We start from the raw sequence: 19,224 nt of genomic DNA on the forward strand, positions 1-19,224 counted from the left end.
TATCGCTTCGACCTCTCACCCTGCGCGGGACCATTTATAATCCAAACAATGGAGGCACCCCGCAGATTTTTTTGCGGCGCTTCACGACGCACGTCTCGGGAGCAAAAAAAAAGGAGGGCGACTCCCGGCTCCTCTCAAGAGCACCTTGCTACCTCGGGATGTCACATGTTTCTCATTGAGAACAGTTTACTTCCACCGAAACATATTTCCGTAAGCCTTTGATTCAAACCAGAGACAAAAGGGTCTCTTTCTTTCTCTCCATCCTGAAATGATCTGCAGCATCAGGAATTCCTGCGCTTTTTTTTTTTTTTCTCTTTTTCAGTCTGATACCTTTGCCGTTTTCAAAAACGGTGTATTGAAGGTTATTTTACACTTCATTTTAACTAATAGACCCAGACATGTGGGATGGTGCCGGACTGGGAATGAGAGGAGGCATGTACGCCTTACAGAGCAGGTTGGGTTCACATATATATTCCCCACTCGCTCAATACCAGCCTGCTTTTAAACAGGGCTTGAATTTCACAGGCCGCTCCGGCCAGCCATCTGTCCGTCCATTTGAATTAGACGGGCCCTCTTTATCTCAAAGTTTGACAAATTTGATAACGTTGCCGTGCTCAGATGTGTTGTGATGGGCCTCGTACTTCAAAAGTATCCCTTTTCATTCTCGCCAGTCATTTTGTTTTGTCCTCCATTGTCTGATCAAACTCAGAGTGGCGTCGCGTTAAAAGACAAAAAGCTGTTCGCCTTCCCTCAGTGTCAAAGCCTGCACGTGAAATAGAGATGCTCTTTATTACAATGTCCGTATGTGGACAAATTGTGTCTGACGCTGTCCAAGTATTTTGAGTGACCATTTTATCCCACCTTTCAGCTGTCATTCTTAACACCCCTTAATGTGCCATTCTTTTGACCTTTCTGTTTTTCTCATTGACCCAGTTATTCGATATTGATGGTGTCTAGAAAGTCCAAGTTCCTCCCTGTCATTGACGGTAACTCTGAGGATAGTATTGTCCACGAGGAGGTTGTTCTCTTTGCCAGTGCTTCTTCCTCTGTCTCCGATTGTCCCCATCAATTCTTCATACATTAAAAAACCCCACATTTGTCTTCAGTGCAGAAAGTAGATATTTGTCGTGCGTCAACAGTGCAAATCGCACAGTGCTGGGAAAAAAAAAAAAATTACACATTTCCCAGTCTGTTGTAACGTGGAGATGGGATTGAGTTTGTGAAACGTATGAGCCAGCAGAATGCAAATGAATCAGTTGATAGAAAAATCTATGCCTGAGCCAAGGTTGTGTTTGTTTTCTTTCTCTGTTTGGATGGATTATAGAGAGAACTGAATGGCAAACAAAACTGTTTGTTGCAAGAAAGTTATTACGATTTTATCTGCATACCTACAACATGGTGTTCCAGAAAAGGCATCTAATTTGTATGTGCTTCACTTTAATCAATCCTGAAACAATTCCAGAAGTCTCATTTACATCCCTCGCAGCAAAACAAACAGAATATCTGATCACTCTCACCAAGTTCTCTATGAAAGCCAGTGTGGCAACGGCGGCCCCGCACAGGAGTAAGTTCCTACAGTGAAGCATCCCTGTGGTGGAAATATTTTAAGTAAGAGTGGCTGAACCTCTCTTTGGCTGCGAGGCTGTGGTCTTGGAATTTTCATAAGCAGATTGAGATGCTTTTTGATGTCTCGGTGCAGCTGCACCCCATGGTGAGGTGGTGAAGCTGCAGGGAATCGGCTCCAGCACAACCAACGAGGGGGAAAGCATCTGTGCCGTGCACAGGGAGGAGGTGAAGGCGAAAACAATAAAGAGAGTCTAATTGTTTCTGAAATGGAAGACCTTGGATTGTAATGAATATAAAGGGATTCAGTTACCTGAGACTGTTTCTAACCAACAGTTGTCATGATCCAGCGGCTGATTTAATATTTTCTAATGTAATAAAATAATTCTTTAGCTTTAAATGTTATAAGTGTTTTTTTGTTTTTTTGCAGAGTAAGACTTCAGAGTTTTATTCAGTTCAGCTGCAGTCACATGACAGTATTTATTCAGTGTCTAATCATTCTAATTACAGATTCTCACCTAATGGTTTACATTGACACTGATTAAGCTGTCTCAATAAAAAATGTGTTTACATGCCCCATAGCATTCATTCACAATATAACTATTTTGGCATGCACAAAGTGGTTTCAGTTCTCTTTACCATCCTGAAATCGTTCATGTCATCTAATATAATCCCTACATGGGCAAACATGCAACAAACGAACATATTAATTCCAAACAACAATTTTGTATGAAATAACCAAAAGTCATAATTGAGTACAAGTAAAGATGTTTTGTTATTGTCCTAAAATATCAAAAATATAAATAAAAGTAAATAATACCTACTGTATATTTACAATAATGTAAATACTATATACTGTGGGTTGACCACTTATCAACCTGGTTGATTATGGGATCCAATATTCAGCATTTTTCTGTGTTTTTTAATCGATCGCCATTAAAATAATAAAAAAAATGTGCCACTGCAGCTCTGATGCAGTGTGCAAGCTACAAAGTAACTAGTAACTAAAGTAATCAAATAACTGTAAAAAAAAAAAAAAACAATAAAAAAAAACAAAAAACTGGAAAAGTACAATATATGTCTCTAATATGTTGTGGAATGGAAGTATAAACTAGCAAAAAATGTAGGTAATGTAAGTAATCCAACAATCACTAAAGTACAGCTCTTGAGTAAATGTTCTCAGTTACAGTCAAAACACTAGAAACAATCAGAAAGTATTACTACTAATATTTTCCAACTGAATGGATTATTAAAGTTTTACTCCACCCCTCTCGACCTGATTAAAACTTCCCTCTGATCAGGCCAGTCTCCTCTAATTTATGCAATTACGAGAGACATTTATGTCCTGATTGGGTGATTATTCCAATTATTGGTTGAATATTAGGGTACTTAGAAAACAAAGCACAGTGCAGAGCTGCCGTTTACTTTGTATTGGGCTTTAGTTGCGTTAATTCTACACTGCTTCTTGTGTGTGGGACTTCCTTAAGGCGTTCATTGACACTTGACAACAAATTAACATGCAGCACATAAAGAGGAAGATGAACATTTCTATGTATTGTGTCATCTTATCTCCCACTAAGCTAATCCCTCGGCTAATCTTTAAAACATTTTATCGCTGCAGATCCACTTTTCTACCAGTTGCGCTGTTTCAGAACGGACTTCAGGAGCGTTTGCTATTCTTCCTGTCGCTGAAAGGGAATTAGACAGCAATTTCAGGGGAGGTTTGGTGCATATTGCGTCTAATTGAATTACTCCTCCAATCCCTTTAGGGCCCCCCCCCCACACCAGCTCATTTAAACATTGGGCAATACTACTTGTGTCACATTCAGAGGCCCTCCCTCAGCGGATGGGATGACGCTTATTCAATAAAGCCTGTATTAAAGACACAGAGCTCACACACCCTTAATTGTTTTCACCCTGCTTTAATAAAAGATGTTATTAAAAGGCAAAAACTGCACAGAGTTGGCGTCTTCTTTGTAGAGACTCGGCTGTGTTTGCATTTTGCCAAGATGGTGGAGATTACCTCGGGAGGGCCCTTTTTAACTAAAAGCCTAAAGACAATATTCCAATTATGGGAAACACACAGGGGGAAAGAGAGCTGGGACCAAAATATGACCATTTACAAAGGCTCATATTATTAAGGCCACCTTGTGACTAAATGTAATGTTATAGGTCATGCGTGAGTGGTAGGGCGGTACGGATAGAGTAACATTTACAGAGTTTTCCGAGGGCCTGCTGAGAGGCACATTTTGTGCCTGCGTTCTTGACTCAACATGGTGTCACCCTGAGATTGAAACCCCGCTGAGGTGTTACTACAGATCTCAGTGTGTACGGCCATTTGATAGAGCCATTTCCTGCTCTTTGGAGAGTTATTCTTTAGACCATGTGAACAAGGAATAAGTCCAGGGTCTCTGCTTTTAAGGAGAAGTATAAACAAAATCAGCCTTTTTAAAATCCCATTCAAAGGCCTGAGACGTCTGCATTGATGGAGATCATGAATATACAGCAGCACAGTCACATCCCAGTGGACGCAGAGTCAACATGGACCTTAATCTCCCTGCCATACTGAACCACGATGCTCTCTGTGTGTGTGTGGTAGGGTTGGTTTTGGTTGGCAGAGGTCGCAGCATCGCTCCCATCAGGTCATGGCGTGTCTCCCAATAGAAGATGAAGGGAAGGAAAGCAAACAGAAAGAGAGAGAAAGATGAGGAAGGAACCCAGAGAACCTTAGTGGACAGAAGGACGAATAAAACATTTTTTTTTTTTTTTTCCTGGTTGTTTATTTGAACATGGCACAGAAGAGAAGGAGGTCACTGTGGGATTTAAGGGTGGGGAGTAATAAAGTCAAGATGTGGTCAAAGCCCCCCCGCTGACTCAGGTCACTTTACCTCAGAAAGAACTGAAATAGGAGGACATTATTTGTCTATCCACACACACGGGAGAAAGCTGGCCTGCCATAATATATTATCAATTGGGGTTTGTGTTGTATGTAGTTTTAATTGATGGGATATATTATGATATTAATAGGAAGTCATAGAGAGGTCTGCAGGAACTGATTTTAGAACGGTGCTCTGGCAGAATGGTCGATGGGGGAAAAAAAAAAAGTAAACCAATCGTGAGATGTTTAATCCATGCTAGCAGTGAGGCTCTGTGGCTGTTAGTTGGCCCACCGCTTTGGCCCCAACTGAAATATGTCAGCAACTAATTAATGGTCCTCAGAAAATGAAACCCAGTGACTTTAGTGATCGCCTGAATTTACCTCCAACAGTGGAAAATATCTCAACATGAGTTAGTACTTGGTCATTCATAGTTCCTGGATGATGACTCATAGCTTTGGTGATCCCCCACCTACAGTGTTTCCTCTGTAATTGATTTGTAGCCGTGGTGGCAGTGGGTACTTTTTGGTTCTTGTGGTTTGCAGCACTAATATTGTCCATTTTGGTTAGTTGATCATGGTTAAAGGACTACTTACGCACTAGGCCTTTTGCTCATTGGTGGTTCCTTTGTGCTTGTATCAAGATTACAAGGTTCGGTTTTCCATTTTATCCAGCTGTGGTGGTTATTTTCTTACTCTGGGGGTCAACCACTCAACCACCAGGAAGGGTCTGGCTGCAGCTATTATCATTCTGCTTCAGGGGAACAAAACGGCTCTGGCTCATCTGTATTTCAAAATCACAATTGTCTGGGGCAGCACAAAGTGTTCCGGTGCATTTGCACGCGGGGAGGGGAGTCCTGGCAAATGGCTAAATCCCTGCAAAACTAAAGGTAGCAGCTTTTGGCCTGCTTATGTTCAACTCAGGTAAGGGTTACGGTAACTTTGCAATTTTGGTCTGTTAAATGGACTGCAATTAAATTTGGTGCAGACCCTTCTGCATGGATATTTAAATATATGGGTGATTTGTCTTAGAAAAACTTAGATGGTGCACATTATACCTGCTAGACATTAGCATATTGATAGTAGTATTTAGCTCGAAGCAGAGATCTAGGTAAGTACAGCCCCAGAGAGCCACTTGCGTGGCAGTAGACTCTTTTTAAAGGCCAGTGAACATCATAAAGAGAATTTTTAAAAAATGTTTCCTATTAAAGACCAGTGTGATTGATGATGTGAAATGGGGCCTTGGTATAATAGTGTAATGCTGAGACTCATTTAAAACAGTTTCAGTGAAAAGTATTCTTCTCCCATTTTTCACCCGTCTCACTCAGGACAGCACACTACTTAAAATGCATTGTTAATATTGCTACCCAGTATTACATTTTACCCGCAGCACCCTGCGCCTCAGACTGACATGAGGAAACAACTGCATCCATAATCATGCCTATGAATCCAACACTGAGCTGAGCCTTTGCGCTTTGTTTGTGTACTACCAAGTTTCCCATTCCATTCAGCATACATTTAGCTTCGTCTGAGCCACGCATGTGTTCAGCCCTTCGCCTGGTGCTCATCTTGCGTTTTGATCCCGGGGTGAATGCATTATTTATTAGATATTAAGGGTTCCATTGTGAACTTTAAGTGGCAGTGTGTTGTATTTGCTTAATGAATGGGGTTAAAGGAGATCAAAGCTGAAAATATGACAGATGAGGGGGAGGGGGTAGACACAGAGATTTGGTTTGTCTGAGTCAATTGCTGCCTTGCAAGAAGAATCTCATCAAGTCAGATTTTTAAACGAGTTCATGCGTGCTTTCAGGAACCGGGAATGTAGTTTTAATTATCTTAAAGGACGATTGTCTTTCCACATACATTTAGGTTTTGGTAATGTAACTACTTTATTTCAAACTGTCTTGCTATTTTTTAAAAGTAAGAGCTCATTAAGTAATTAATTACATGTATCAACCTTCATCATAGTGAGATTAGGTAGGCCAGTGTGAGAACAAATCCTGATAATAATGGATTGAACATATTTACCTCTGACAACCAAATGATGCATCCGGTGAGGACAACGTTTTGCACATACTGCAGTAAAAAAAACAAAAAAAAAACAAAAAAAACAAAAACAAAACTGATGACATGGCTTCAAGTATCAAACCTCCAACAGTAGTAGAAGCCATGACCTCATTATGGCACAGATCCCGCAGCAGAAAAAAAAGTTTTTCCATCGACTTTGTGCTGGAAGTCCATGTCTGCGTGGCGCCTCTGAAGGTAGCTCGCTAGCTAGCCACTCCTCTTTCCTCTCTCCACAGATCATTAGCAGTCATGTTCCTGGCCTTTGAAGTCTGTGAGGTCTGCTGTGTCTGTCACAGCCATGCAAATCCAGGGGACAACCCCAGCCACCTGTTCTCAGAAACATCTGTCTGCGGACCGAGGCTTTACTCCGGCACCGCTCAGCTGCCTTGCTTCGACTCTGATCCTCAAAGGGCTGGAGGATGGCAAAGGGGCTATTTTTAGGAGCTCACTTGATATGCTGGTGCAGACCTTATGCTCTCTAATGAACATACTTTTCAGTACGGGTGCAGGCAGAAATTTGTTACTTGGTGAGAATGTGGTCTCTATTGCAGTGAGTTTTTATTGCCTGGCTGCTTAGAGAGGCCAGAAAAACTTTAACAAGTGAGAAAAGATGCTGAATAACTTTTGTACATATTATAATGCCTATCTTTTTCATGAGCCAGTTTTTCATATTGAATGAATATTATTTTATGATAATATAGTTGACTTTACTTTAATATGATCTCCATGATTTTGCACCAACTGGCTGGCCTGGCTGATTGTTATTTATTTCCAGATATCAGCATCTGTGTTTTTGTTACACATATTTTTATATATGTGCTGTCTTCAGTCCTCTTTTAAATCTCCAGCCAACGACACAACCTGATTGATGACATGTGACAAGTAATAGCCTATAAAAACTAGGAACTAACTAACCTTGTCAAATAAATGTAGTGGAGTGGAAGCAATATGTACTAATCCTAATTTGTTTAAATCATTCATAACATAAAGGAAATTAACAGAATGTGAAGAAAGAATGAAAACAGTTCTGATTATACGTCAAAGACATCGATGTATTGTTGCAGATATATACTGTATATTGAAGCTGGCATGCTAACCTACTACCCCCGTAGCACTTGTACGTCAAGAGTACGTATAGTCTCATAATGAATAAATTAACATAGCTGCATGGCTAACCAAGCTACCTCACTAAAAGTACAGTTAGCAGCAGTTAGTGGTTATGGTGATATGCTTCCCCTTTTTGTTATGTATGATTTCGGCATGTGGCCAATACTTACATATTGCACCTTAAAGGGAGTACCTACACTGTATTTTGTAAAATTCAACCACCAAATTTTGACAGATTGTATTTTATTTTTTACTGCAAATGTTTGTCAGTTCCAGAGAGCAGTTATCAGTCTCATGGATAATAATCATAATAATGTCTGTATCGACCCTGAAATAAACAAACCAGTCTATCTATAATGACCAGCACTGCATTCTTTCTAAGATATTTTAGAAGAAATGATAGACAATTCCTTGTTCAGAGAGTTATTCATTAGTTATAGTGAAATCAAAGTATCCCATCTACACATATCTACTGTAATGCTTTTAATTAAGTCCCTTGTCTGCAAGCTGCGAGACTTCACCAGCCTCTCCTTGCCCTCGCTACCACGAGACTTTCCGTATATGAGGAACATGATCGGAGCATGATCATTTCATTAAAAAGGTATAATAATTTATTAGTGCTCAGGATTTCCACAGACACATTTCTCTCTCTGGCTGTGGAAGCCAGGATGAAACTATGAGTAATATAGTCGTCTGTATTCCCTCTCACGAGACTCTCCCAGGAAATATTTGATATATCAGCTATCCACTCGGTCTTCAACAGACCCATGGCACCTGGCACTCATGATAAACTCACCACCCAGTATTCAGGAAGCAGGGCAGAGTGACGCAAGCACAGGGCAATTCTAACTGCACAGTGGGTTTGCCAGCTTCCGCCAAGGGACAGATTGTTTTCCGTGTCTTTTTTGTGACAGCCGTGCTCCGATAGGAGACCACTGAAAATTAACCCAGAGGGTATGTGCTGAGGGATGTGGGTGGAGAGCTACCTTTTGATTGGCTGCCAACAGGATAGCATGTTTGAATCCAGAATTGTAATAGGCCACCTGGGAAGTTGTTGAAGGGTGTTGAGGGGGGGTCCTGGTGATTGTCCATCATGGCTGTGGGCTCAGGGTGAACTGAGCCAAACTTGCAACGAAACAAGTAAAAATAGTGAGATGTTATGATTATTTATGCCTGGCTCTCTAAGGGACCCTGAGGCTAAACTGAAAACACACACCTTTCCGGATCCTGTGGCCACACTTGGAATCAAGTGCACAGTGTTGCAGAGTTTATTGTAGCGCCAACATCAGGAATACATTATTGAACAAAGGTTTGCGGAGAGGAATACGAATACCTTGATGATAATTCCCCCCATCTTCCATGCAGTGTATTTTAAACAGATTACTGGCACAATTAACAAAGCCAGCCCTCCGGGGGGTTGTGTTACTACTGACCCGGCAACAACAGGACACCAAGCATCTGTCAACAACCCGTGTGGAGAAATGTAATCCTCGAGAATAAAGTCTACGCTGTCACTGTACATTATACGACATGAAACGCAAAATAAAACAATGCGAGACTCAGACACAGAATCGCCGGATTGTTGGACGTGGTGAAACATTGCTGGGACTCGATTACAGTAGCACGGCACTATATGAGACTGTGTGCGAAGTCTTGGGAAAGTTAGCAGCTGTGCAGCCTCTCCCTCTGCAGGGGGATGGAGATCAGTGGAGTGTGTAAGAGTAGCTGTGCATGAGGGGGAGACCTGCTGATCCAGGTGTTGAATGCTGCCTGGCACCCTGACAGCTGAAGGGAAAGAGAGAGCATACGCTTTGATGCACACCAAGATCTTGTACGGATTCATTCGCATGCAAAGCCGACTGGAAAACACACATGCAAAGTTCCAACACACAAACACACACACACACACGCGCGGGCAGTGTTGCGCCATATTGTTTCCACCGGATGCATGCAGCATTATCCTGCCAACCATTCATTTGGAAATGCATGAGACAGAAAATTCCTGTCGGGTGTTGTGCCAACGTTTATGGTTCAACACTGTACAACTGCCCGCCGCGTGTGTGTGATCTGAGCCACGATGATGGGCTGAAGCAAAGATCCGGCAATACAAGTTATGTTAGCCCCACATCTCGGGAGCAGCAGACTGTTCTGCAGTGAGCCAATTACAACAACGCGCCTCAGTCAATTGTACATTTACTCACAGCTCAAATCTGGGAGGAAAAACCCTCAGGCCCCAGACTAGCTGAGCCTCTGGCCCCATCTGTAAAGAATATGGCTGTAACTGCAACCAGCCTCACACCCCGTTGTTGTTTTAAAGCTGTAGCCATCTTAGAATGTCAACCCCCCCCATACCAGATTTAGTCGTTTTATTTCAAATCTTTCATTAACTTTATTCTTTATTCATATTTCAAGCATCTCTTTCAACCAGTCGTGTTGGATGCACTTTCTCTGGGATGCATGCGAATGAATCTGGAATGGTTTTTGATTAATTTCATCTTGAAGTGCCCGTTACTGTGTTTAAAGAGAAAATGCAACAGTTAGTAAGTTAGAGGTCCTGTTTGTAAGAAATGTTGATTTTTTTAGTCTCATTCCCAAACTGTCTGACACTTTGAGATAGTGGCCAATCCGACCAACAATCCCAGAGCGTCAGTGATTAATGAGGAGGGAATGAGATTGAAAAATCAATTTGGCTTACAAGCAGGACCTTTAATGGTCAACAATAAACCAATTTTTCACAGCAGTATTTTCTGATTTTCATATTTTTTTTTCACCTTACCTGACAGCTCCTTGGATTTCAACATTAAATCATAGTCTAATACTCTAATGATCAATGAGTCTTTTGCAGTTATGAAATCTTCATATGTATCTGTTCCCTGTGTCTAAGCAGTAGTAACCTGATGCATCAGATGTTTGGAAACTGTTTGGAAAAGGAAAAAAAAAACTTAGAGGTGATTGGACAAAACCATCTCTTTTGCATCATCATCTATCACAGGCTTACTGCAGCCTATCAGGTCAATATCAGAGTGCCACCTCCATCTGAACCAGTTGGTAAAATCTTACCAAAACCAGTCTACAGACAGGTGAAAACATCTTTTCAATCGAGAAAAACCTTCATTTCGTATTCTTTCACTGAAATAAATGCTCTGCTTCTGATATATCTGATGCTAGCAGTATTTATGCTAATCGCTGTTAGCTGCATGCACATAACTAGAGGCTAGACAAAATGGGTTCACAAGGTCAGACAATAACTACATGAAATCCTCACCATTGATTGGATGGAACTAAAGTTTGACTTGTTGCTCATTATTGATTACCAAAATAAGCGTCTCTTTCCTGTTATAGATGAAGAGACTAATGGTTCGGACTGTATGTGACAGTATTGCCAAGAACAGACATTTGACCTCCTAATAAAGTGCAAGGTGCTTAAATGCATGTTACAGTATATGAAGTGTATGTTTTAACCTGTAAAGCTCTGGATCCAAAGTTGCTTAATTATCTCCCGACCTTCAAAGGCAAAATTCAAAAGCTTGACGGTAAAATGACTCAGTTGGCACCCATTATACGAAGTTCCATTATGGCCTAGTTAGCAGGCTGTGATTTAATGCCGTCCATTCTCCACACATGTATGACCACAGATGCATTGTTCTGTTTACCCTACCATTTCATTTCCAATTAAGGACCAAGTCACAGAACGGTGCCTTTCACTTCACATTATTTTTTTCCACTTTTGATCCTGTAATGACTCCACAGAATGACGTTAGGTCATTACAATTAGCTATTTCACATTATAAATGCACTTTGATATTCCACATCCTCCATATTTCCACGTCGGGTTGTCCCCGATCTTGTGGGGTGATTGCGAAGCAGGCCGCGATGTTCCCCCGAAGAATGCGGGTGCTTCCTGATGGAGAGGCCCGCAGCTTCTAGGCAACTGGTGTGATGAAATCCATCTCAGACGAGGTCATCTGCTTGCTCTACAGTGTAATTTCAGACAAACAAAAAGGCTTCTGATTTGAATCCTTACGTCATGCAGTTGGTATGCCTTTATGAAAAGCTGTCGCGGGCATGTGCGGCTGCTGGTAACAGTTAACATCAGCCTCCTTCCAATCAATCGCTCGGGAAAGGGCAACAGTGATTTGTCTGCGGCCATTTTGCCTGTCAGAGATGTTTAACTTCCTCACGCATAATGGCTCTTGTACTCTGGGTAAACAGCCATTACTAGCCTGTTTATTTGGAAGGAGGGGTTCGCTGTGGATCTGACCCGGTTTTCAAATGACAACCCATACCAGAGAGATGAGGGGATGAGGGGGGAGAGGAGGAGGAAGAGCAAAGGAGGGAATAGAGAGGAAGACCCAATTTATTTTGAGTAATTGGCTCCACTTGAGCAAACACTCCTTGCTTGCCCAGTGGTCGTCTCAGTCCAAGACTGTGCCAACAGCAAAAACGAAAAATATCCCTTCCTGTGTTCAGCTACAGATTAAAAGAGAATGAACTGGGCATTTTTTCGAGTCGGTGTACCTCCTCCACAATAATCCATTTTTATCACTCTGGCACAGAGCCTTCCCAACGCTATATGGATTTATATTTCTCAGAAACATTCACAAATATTACTGCTTTATGAGTGAACTTGGCAGGGCATAGGAGGTATTATCCGCGTTAAAGTTGCTCACTTTCCCTTCAAGCCTAATCACTTTATTAATCAAGCTCTTGACTCAGGATAACTTATGAGCTCAAACTCGACATCTTTAGATTGTAAAGCGTGATTTAAATTGGCTGCTCGAAAAAGAAGCAGCTTAATGGCTTCGCTCAGAGAACACAGCCTGGCTGCGTCACCTTTATTTCCACGGGATGGAGAGAGGAAACACTGACTGTAACCATACTTAGCGTCTCTTGGACAAAAGCAGACAAAGAAATGAATCAAAATCTGATAAAGGCAGCACAGCACTTTTAGCAGTGAAGTGGAAAAACACTCCTGGCGAGAGCTGTCACCTTGTCAAATGACACACTAACTGGCAGGGCAAGTCCGCCTCTCTCACTTAACCATATACACCCTTCATCGCCCACATGGCCCCAGGCGGTTTGACGGCCCCATGGTGCCCCCCGAGCAGGACAGTCCCGTACAGGAAAGAGGAAGCCCCCTGAAACAATAATCTCTCATCCCTGAACCTTGTGACAGATAACATGGGGCCCGGCCACGGGGGGGGCCACGACCTTGTGGGCTAGGTGGGCGATGTAGGGGATGGATCCCCCCTGAAAGGGTGTCACTGCTGGGTCATTTTGCTAAGATGGGAGGTGTGAGTCAGCGTGAACATGTAATTATGTGAGTGCATGGTGTGTGTGTGTGTTTTTCTGGTGTTTGCGTGTTCCCGACATCACGCTGGGTGTTTTGAAGTCTGTCTGTGCCGACCTGATACTGGACGGCGGCTCCTGCTCCCTGAGGCCGCCTCGAATGTCGCACGACATGTGTGACTAACACCACTCCCTCCCCTATGAACACACAACACATTAAGCTGCATCAGTGGGCTGCTTTAGAGTGTCCTAGTGAATCCGAAGTGTGGACCTCTGTTTCTGGTCAACTTGTAGGTTTTTTTTTCATAATATAACTGCTAACCATAACATAAGTTGAGGGGAATACCAATTACTGCAGAGGAGCACACACAAACACACACACACACGCACACACACACACACACAGAGGCATACTTACAGCAACAGATCCAAAAAACACTTGCAAGCGCCAAAGCGCAGCATACGTCACACACACACACACACACACACACACACACACACACACACACACACACACACACACACACACACACACACATCCTCATGTACCCATCCGTCCGTGTGCCACTAAAGTGTTTCCAAAAAAGTCTCAGAAAAAAAAAAATACACAATTCAGATGGCCGTCCCTCCCCCTCCACTTTTGGTAACCAGTCCACTCAGCCTCATTGCTCTGTCGTGTCATTAGAGCTGCAATAATTGAGAAAAGGAAGACATATTTTTCTGTGGCTGCACCAAAGAGTTCCTGGGGTCAAGTGGCCATCCCCAAGGCATATTCAACAGCCAACGCTTAAATTAAGACAAACGCTTCGGCCCTCGCTGTTGCCTGGAAACACACATTGGATGGTAAAAGAGTGTACTGTAGCTGCTGATCAGCAACTCAGCAGATCAGGTGAGGTGTTCCCAAACCTTTATGTGTGTGTGTCCTTGGGTGCACACACACCGTCTGGGCTTAAATAGAGAAGCCAAGACTGGTTATTAAAAACAGAAAAATGACTTTGAGATAGAAAAAGGCAGGCAGGAAGAGTAGGCTGTGCATATTCAACTTTTCTCTGATTCAGGGTTTGTTGTTGCAGTATTTTATGGTCATCTGGATAGTGTTTGTGTAATTACTGCAGGATCAAACATGGAGTTAAAAACTCAACATGTTGTAAGGCAGGAACACACAGTGTACATTAATCACTTCAGATGCCAGTAATCAGACCTGTCATCAGCCCTTCAACTCACAGTTGAAACTTTTCCACTTTCCATTAAATGTTAATCTCTTCTGATTTCTCTCCACATCTTTTTTTTTTTTTCTTCGGCGGCTCACTGTTTTCCTGGAGGGACGGTGATCAGCAATCAGTTTTGATTGACCTTTTGACCTTTCATGAGCAGAGCCGGACAGCATGAAATCAGAGGAAACATGAGAAAGAGAACTTTTATTGAGGAAAACCATTTTGGCGTTACTGCCCGTGAACAGAATTTGATTCCTTTTTAAAGGCCAGTCTGCTTTTTCACAAAACTTTACGAAGAAAAAGGTTATTTTAGTAAACATGCTTATTCGTTTTCTGGTGCAGGGCTGGAAGATTGATTGTACTCTCATATTTAGCCTTTTAAATATAAGGGCCACACTCAGCTGCTGATAAGCTCAGTTTAACACTGGAAATTCTTTGGTTATTGGAGGGGCTGAACAAAATGAGACATAGGACTCTGTCTTGCACCTGCCGCTGTTTCCCGCTGTCATTTTCATGATGTGATGTGTCATTGTGCCCCATTTAAGCAGCACGACTAAAAACTGTAGTTGTAAACCTGACAGGACAGAGGAAATCCTCCAGCGGAAACAGAATTAAACTTTTAGCTTTTGAAATTAATATTTTAAGGCAGGATCTCATTCTAAGTGAAAGAAATATTTTCAGAATTTAATTGCAAAAGTTTAACTGCTGGACAAGTGTGTCAAACTGTCAAACACACATTTTTGAGTGAGAGGGGACTCGAATGACTGTGTGGGAGACTGGTCTTTTGACTATTAACATAAAAGTGTAGCCAGCGTCAACAAAACGTTTTACTGCTGTTAGAAGTTAACACAGACATGATAAACCTACGACATAACTCTTCTTTCTCTCTTCTGACTTTCAACTCCGGCCTCACACAACGTTCTTGACTGCTCCGCAAAGTCACATAAACATTGGTCGAACCAGATGTCTGCTACGGCGCGGAATCCCAAGCAGCTATAAATCTCGACCGCCTCTATTTTGTCCTTGTTGTCAATCAAAGCCACATCCTAAGTGGGGACTCGTAACAGCATGAATCCCTCCGCTCTTTACGCCGCCCCGTATTTCTATTTTGCAGGTTTTTACCCTTCTCCCTCGCTGTGTTACTGTGAAGTTAATGGGCCCGCTGCAGCTTTGGCCGCAGCCCTCTGAACACACACCGCTCCTCACTTGGACAGAGAGCGCGAGGACGGCCAAAGACGTGGTATTTTTCTTGGACGCGACACCGATTGTCACATTTTTTCACTCGCCCCAGTTAAAAGTGGGTTCTGTAAACAGAGCGAGAAACGTTTGACAGTTTCTACAGCGAGTACAAGTCATCAGAGTCTTATTCAAACAGGTAAAAATATCAACATAAGGATCTTGCCCCACGCTTCCACAGGCCAAAGAGGAAGAGGAATGCAGGGATGGAGATGTACTTGCAGCCCACGCACTGCTGTATGGTGTGGTCGAACCTGTTTATAGCTTTTGGATTCCTTCCACCACATAATTTCTCGATTTCCATGGTCCAGCTTTGTCTGTGCACTGTCACTTTTGAGTGCTTACATGAACCAGTGTGGTCAGCCATTTTCACTTGCGCACACACACTGCAGTTCCACAGGGTTTTTTTTTTTATCCTAACAAGGAGCTTGCAGGTTTCAACGAAAACACAGAAAAGTGTGTGGAAAAAAGAGAACAATTTCAAAGGCTATTGAATCCAGGCCACATATGAAGCAGATGGAATTATTGGCTGCAGGATCATCAAATATCATAACAACTAGATCATTTAGAAATTGTTGTCATATGTCATGTGTTGTCATAAAAGTGGCCTGTAATGCTGTCGAGAACACTTTTGCAGCCTTAAAAACGTGTCTGTAGATAGTGATTGATAGTGTTTTGGTCTGCTGGGGTGTAAAAACCTCTAGTCCAATGATATCCCTGCATTTCTGGGTCCTGGGTTCCAAGTGTGAATGTTGACACGGGCGCGGTGCCAGAATGCTGTCGGCACCTCAGGACACCCTTGTCTCTCTCCTCGACAGGCCTCGGGCCTGAAGTGCACCATTTCCTTTGGCAAAATAGACGAACCGCAGGGTGATGTCACCCTGTGGACACTACACGGAGAGAGCTGCCATCAATGACGGGCGGTGGGGAACCCTCAGTGAGAAGGGTGACCCAGGTTCAGATAAACAAGTGCTACAAAGCTGGCAGAAACTCTCTGTGCCTCATGTGTGCACTGTTACTGTTGAAGTCTGATCGATCTAAGATGGGATGGTGGGAGCCTAATTGCTTGAGTATGTTGTAAAGCTGCTGCAACTTATATTCTTATTTGAACAATTAATACAATTGCTATGTTTACGTTTGACTAACCCACAAATAATTATCACCCAGCTCTTCCGTCTATCTGGAGCTTTAGAGCATATTTCTGCATATTGTTAAGTTTTTATTTGCCCACAGCTTTACTGCCTTGTTCACTTGCAGCAGTCACATACACAGTTGGCGGCAGGGAAGTTCAGATGAACGCGCTGCACACTGTGTTACTATGGATGCCAGTGTGAGACCTGATGCCTTCACCCTACTGTGCTTCAGATTGCCTAACCCTTACCAACCTCGCTTCTCTTGCATCAGGCCCCGGTCACACATACACAAATGCATTCGACTGAAAATCTCCCGTGCTGAATGCGGGAGTGCACGGTGTGAGGCACAATGAACTCCAGTTTGCTGGTTTGCAGTCCTTTCGGGGGGTCAACCACACGCCCACCTTTGCTATTGGTTGTGGCTGCAGCTATGCTGTCCAAAGTTCACCAAAGTTGAACTCCAAGTGAAGCCAAGATGCAGATCTGCTTGGCCTCCAGTTGTGAATGCTTTTTGTTGTTTATTTATTTTTTTTTTTGCCTTTGTGTGCATAAAATGGAAGCAAACAGGAGGCAAGTGTTGATTCTGTGTATGTGTCCCCACAGCCTAAATCCTAACCAACCCAAGCGATGAAAGCAACCAATCAGAGAAGGTAGAGAAGGGCACGTTTAGGCACGAAAAGTAGTTGGATCCATACTAATGCCCAGCGCCAAACTGTAGACAATGTCAGCAACTAGCTTGTAAACTTAATGGAGCATTTAGCTGCTAATAAAACTACATATGTGCTCCTAGAGCTGCTGGAGACAAAAAAAATAGTAACTATTGGACTTGAATTGATGAGGTGGATACTAACTTCCCTCTAACTGAATGCTAATGTTGCTCTGTGGCTGCTGGATATGTAAATAGGCAACTACATAGTCCTACTCAGCTACTCAGAGCTTTTACTGGAATTTGTGTCTTATATTCTATTTCTATTTAGTGACTTGTTTGCCAGCGGGTTCATCGTGTGAACTTTATAAGCTGATAATATGTCAAGTTTGTGCTTGGTATGCCTCCCGCAAGTGGCCAAGTAAACAATTGTTGCATGTTCAAAGATTGTTCATATTCTTATGTGTATTAAACTCTGATGTATAGCTTCAGAATACATCTAAAGGGATAGGAATTTTTTCATACATTGTGATGGTTTAAGATTTTACAGCGTTCAAAATGATTGTACACTTTTCATCAGTTTTGATTTCCTATGAAATGTCCAACCCCCAACATCCCCCTTTCACTGCAATCATATTTCATTGCAGAATCAAAGCACTTCAAAACTGTCACGGCATGAAGTTATGAAGAGATAATATGTCGTTCTGTCATCTGTGGCAGAATTAGGCTGAGATTTGAAAAACGAAATCTGCTAATGAATGTGCCCTGATAATTGCTGTACTAATTAAAAAATGTTTGTACGTGGGCATGTTGAGAAGAAATGACTCCTTAATGTCAGTAATCATCCTCATTATCTTACTATGTATATCCCCAGAATGCGTTTAAGGAGTTGGCAATCTCTCAGACTGCAGCTTTCATGACTCATCACTGCCCAATTTAGGTTTCTGTTTGTATATTCAGTATTTTATCAATTTTAATTTGTACTCTTATGGATGCTTAGTACTTGCGAAAGCGCAAAAAATAAAAACGCAAACCATCTTTAAGATTGAACAGTGCAGGGGACAAAGAGGCATATGGAGTTCAGTACAGCTTCTGCTATCTCGCAAATCATCATGGCCCCCATCATGTACCCAAGGAAAATACTTATGAAATGCTTTTAGTCTGAAACCTTAAGACCTGCAGCATTCCTAGATTTGTATCAGAAAAACCTCCCTCTCACCCAACTGCCAACTTCCTACTCGTGCATGAAATCCTAACCTTCCCTGATGAATTTTATACCAACTTTTTACCAGCCATACGTGCCCAATCATATTAAGAGCAAGTGGGAAAGTGACGGGCACCGAGGCTCCGCTGTGGCCCCTGGGGTCTGGTGGCGGTCGGGTCACCCTTCCTCTCATCACTCTTGCCTTGTCTTCGAGCTTCCTTCAGGAGCTGACTGTTTATACTTCCTGACATCGGATCAAAGTGAGACACAGTGGACCCTCTCCTTTCTCTGGGTTCTCTTGTTTTTGGAGCCGCACCTCCACCCTCCTTCCCCGGCAGTGATCTAATCGAGCCAGTGCTGGATCTGGGGTGCGACGGTGGGTTTTCAGTGCCAGCACGTACATCATGCAACTCCTCCGATGAAAACTGCAACTCAGCGCTGGCTGTGACACACTCCAAGAGTGAACGCGGGATGCCTGCGCCCTGCGGTGATTTCTTTGAGGGAGAAAACAAAAGTGCGTGTGTCTTGTGTGCATATTTGTCCGCATGTGTGTGTGGAGGCGGTGGCGAGGGACGGACTGGAAGAAATATACATAACTAAACATCCTCAGGTACACAGAGAAATAAGCAAGACTGGAATACGGGCAGGGACCATCAAAGAGTGGTTCCAGGATGTCAGAGGGGGTGAAAGGAAAGAGGGAGGTGGAGGAGGAGGAGGAGGGCTGGAGGGGTTTCTGAAGCCTCCCTGGTTGCACACAGCTAGGGCTTGACCTGAAAAGAAGGAGACTCGCCTTTAAAGGATGAAAGGGTGGCAACGCTGACAGTCGGTTCTCAGGTATTCACGCACTGCCTCGAGTCAGAGGAATGAGTCAGCACGATGTTTGCAGCAAA

This window comes from Acanthopagrus latus, chromosome 11, assembly GCF_904848185.1.
Source record: "Acanthopagrus latus isolate v.2019 chromosome 11, fAcaLat1.1, whole genome shotgun sequence".
Taxonomy (NCBI): Eukaryota; Metazoa; Chordata; class Actinopteri; order Spariformes; family Sparidae; genus Acanthopagrus; species Acanthopagrus latus.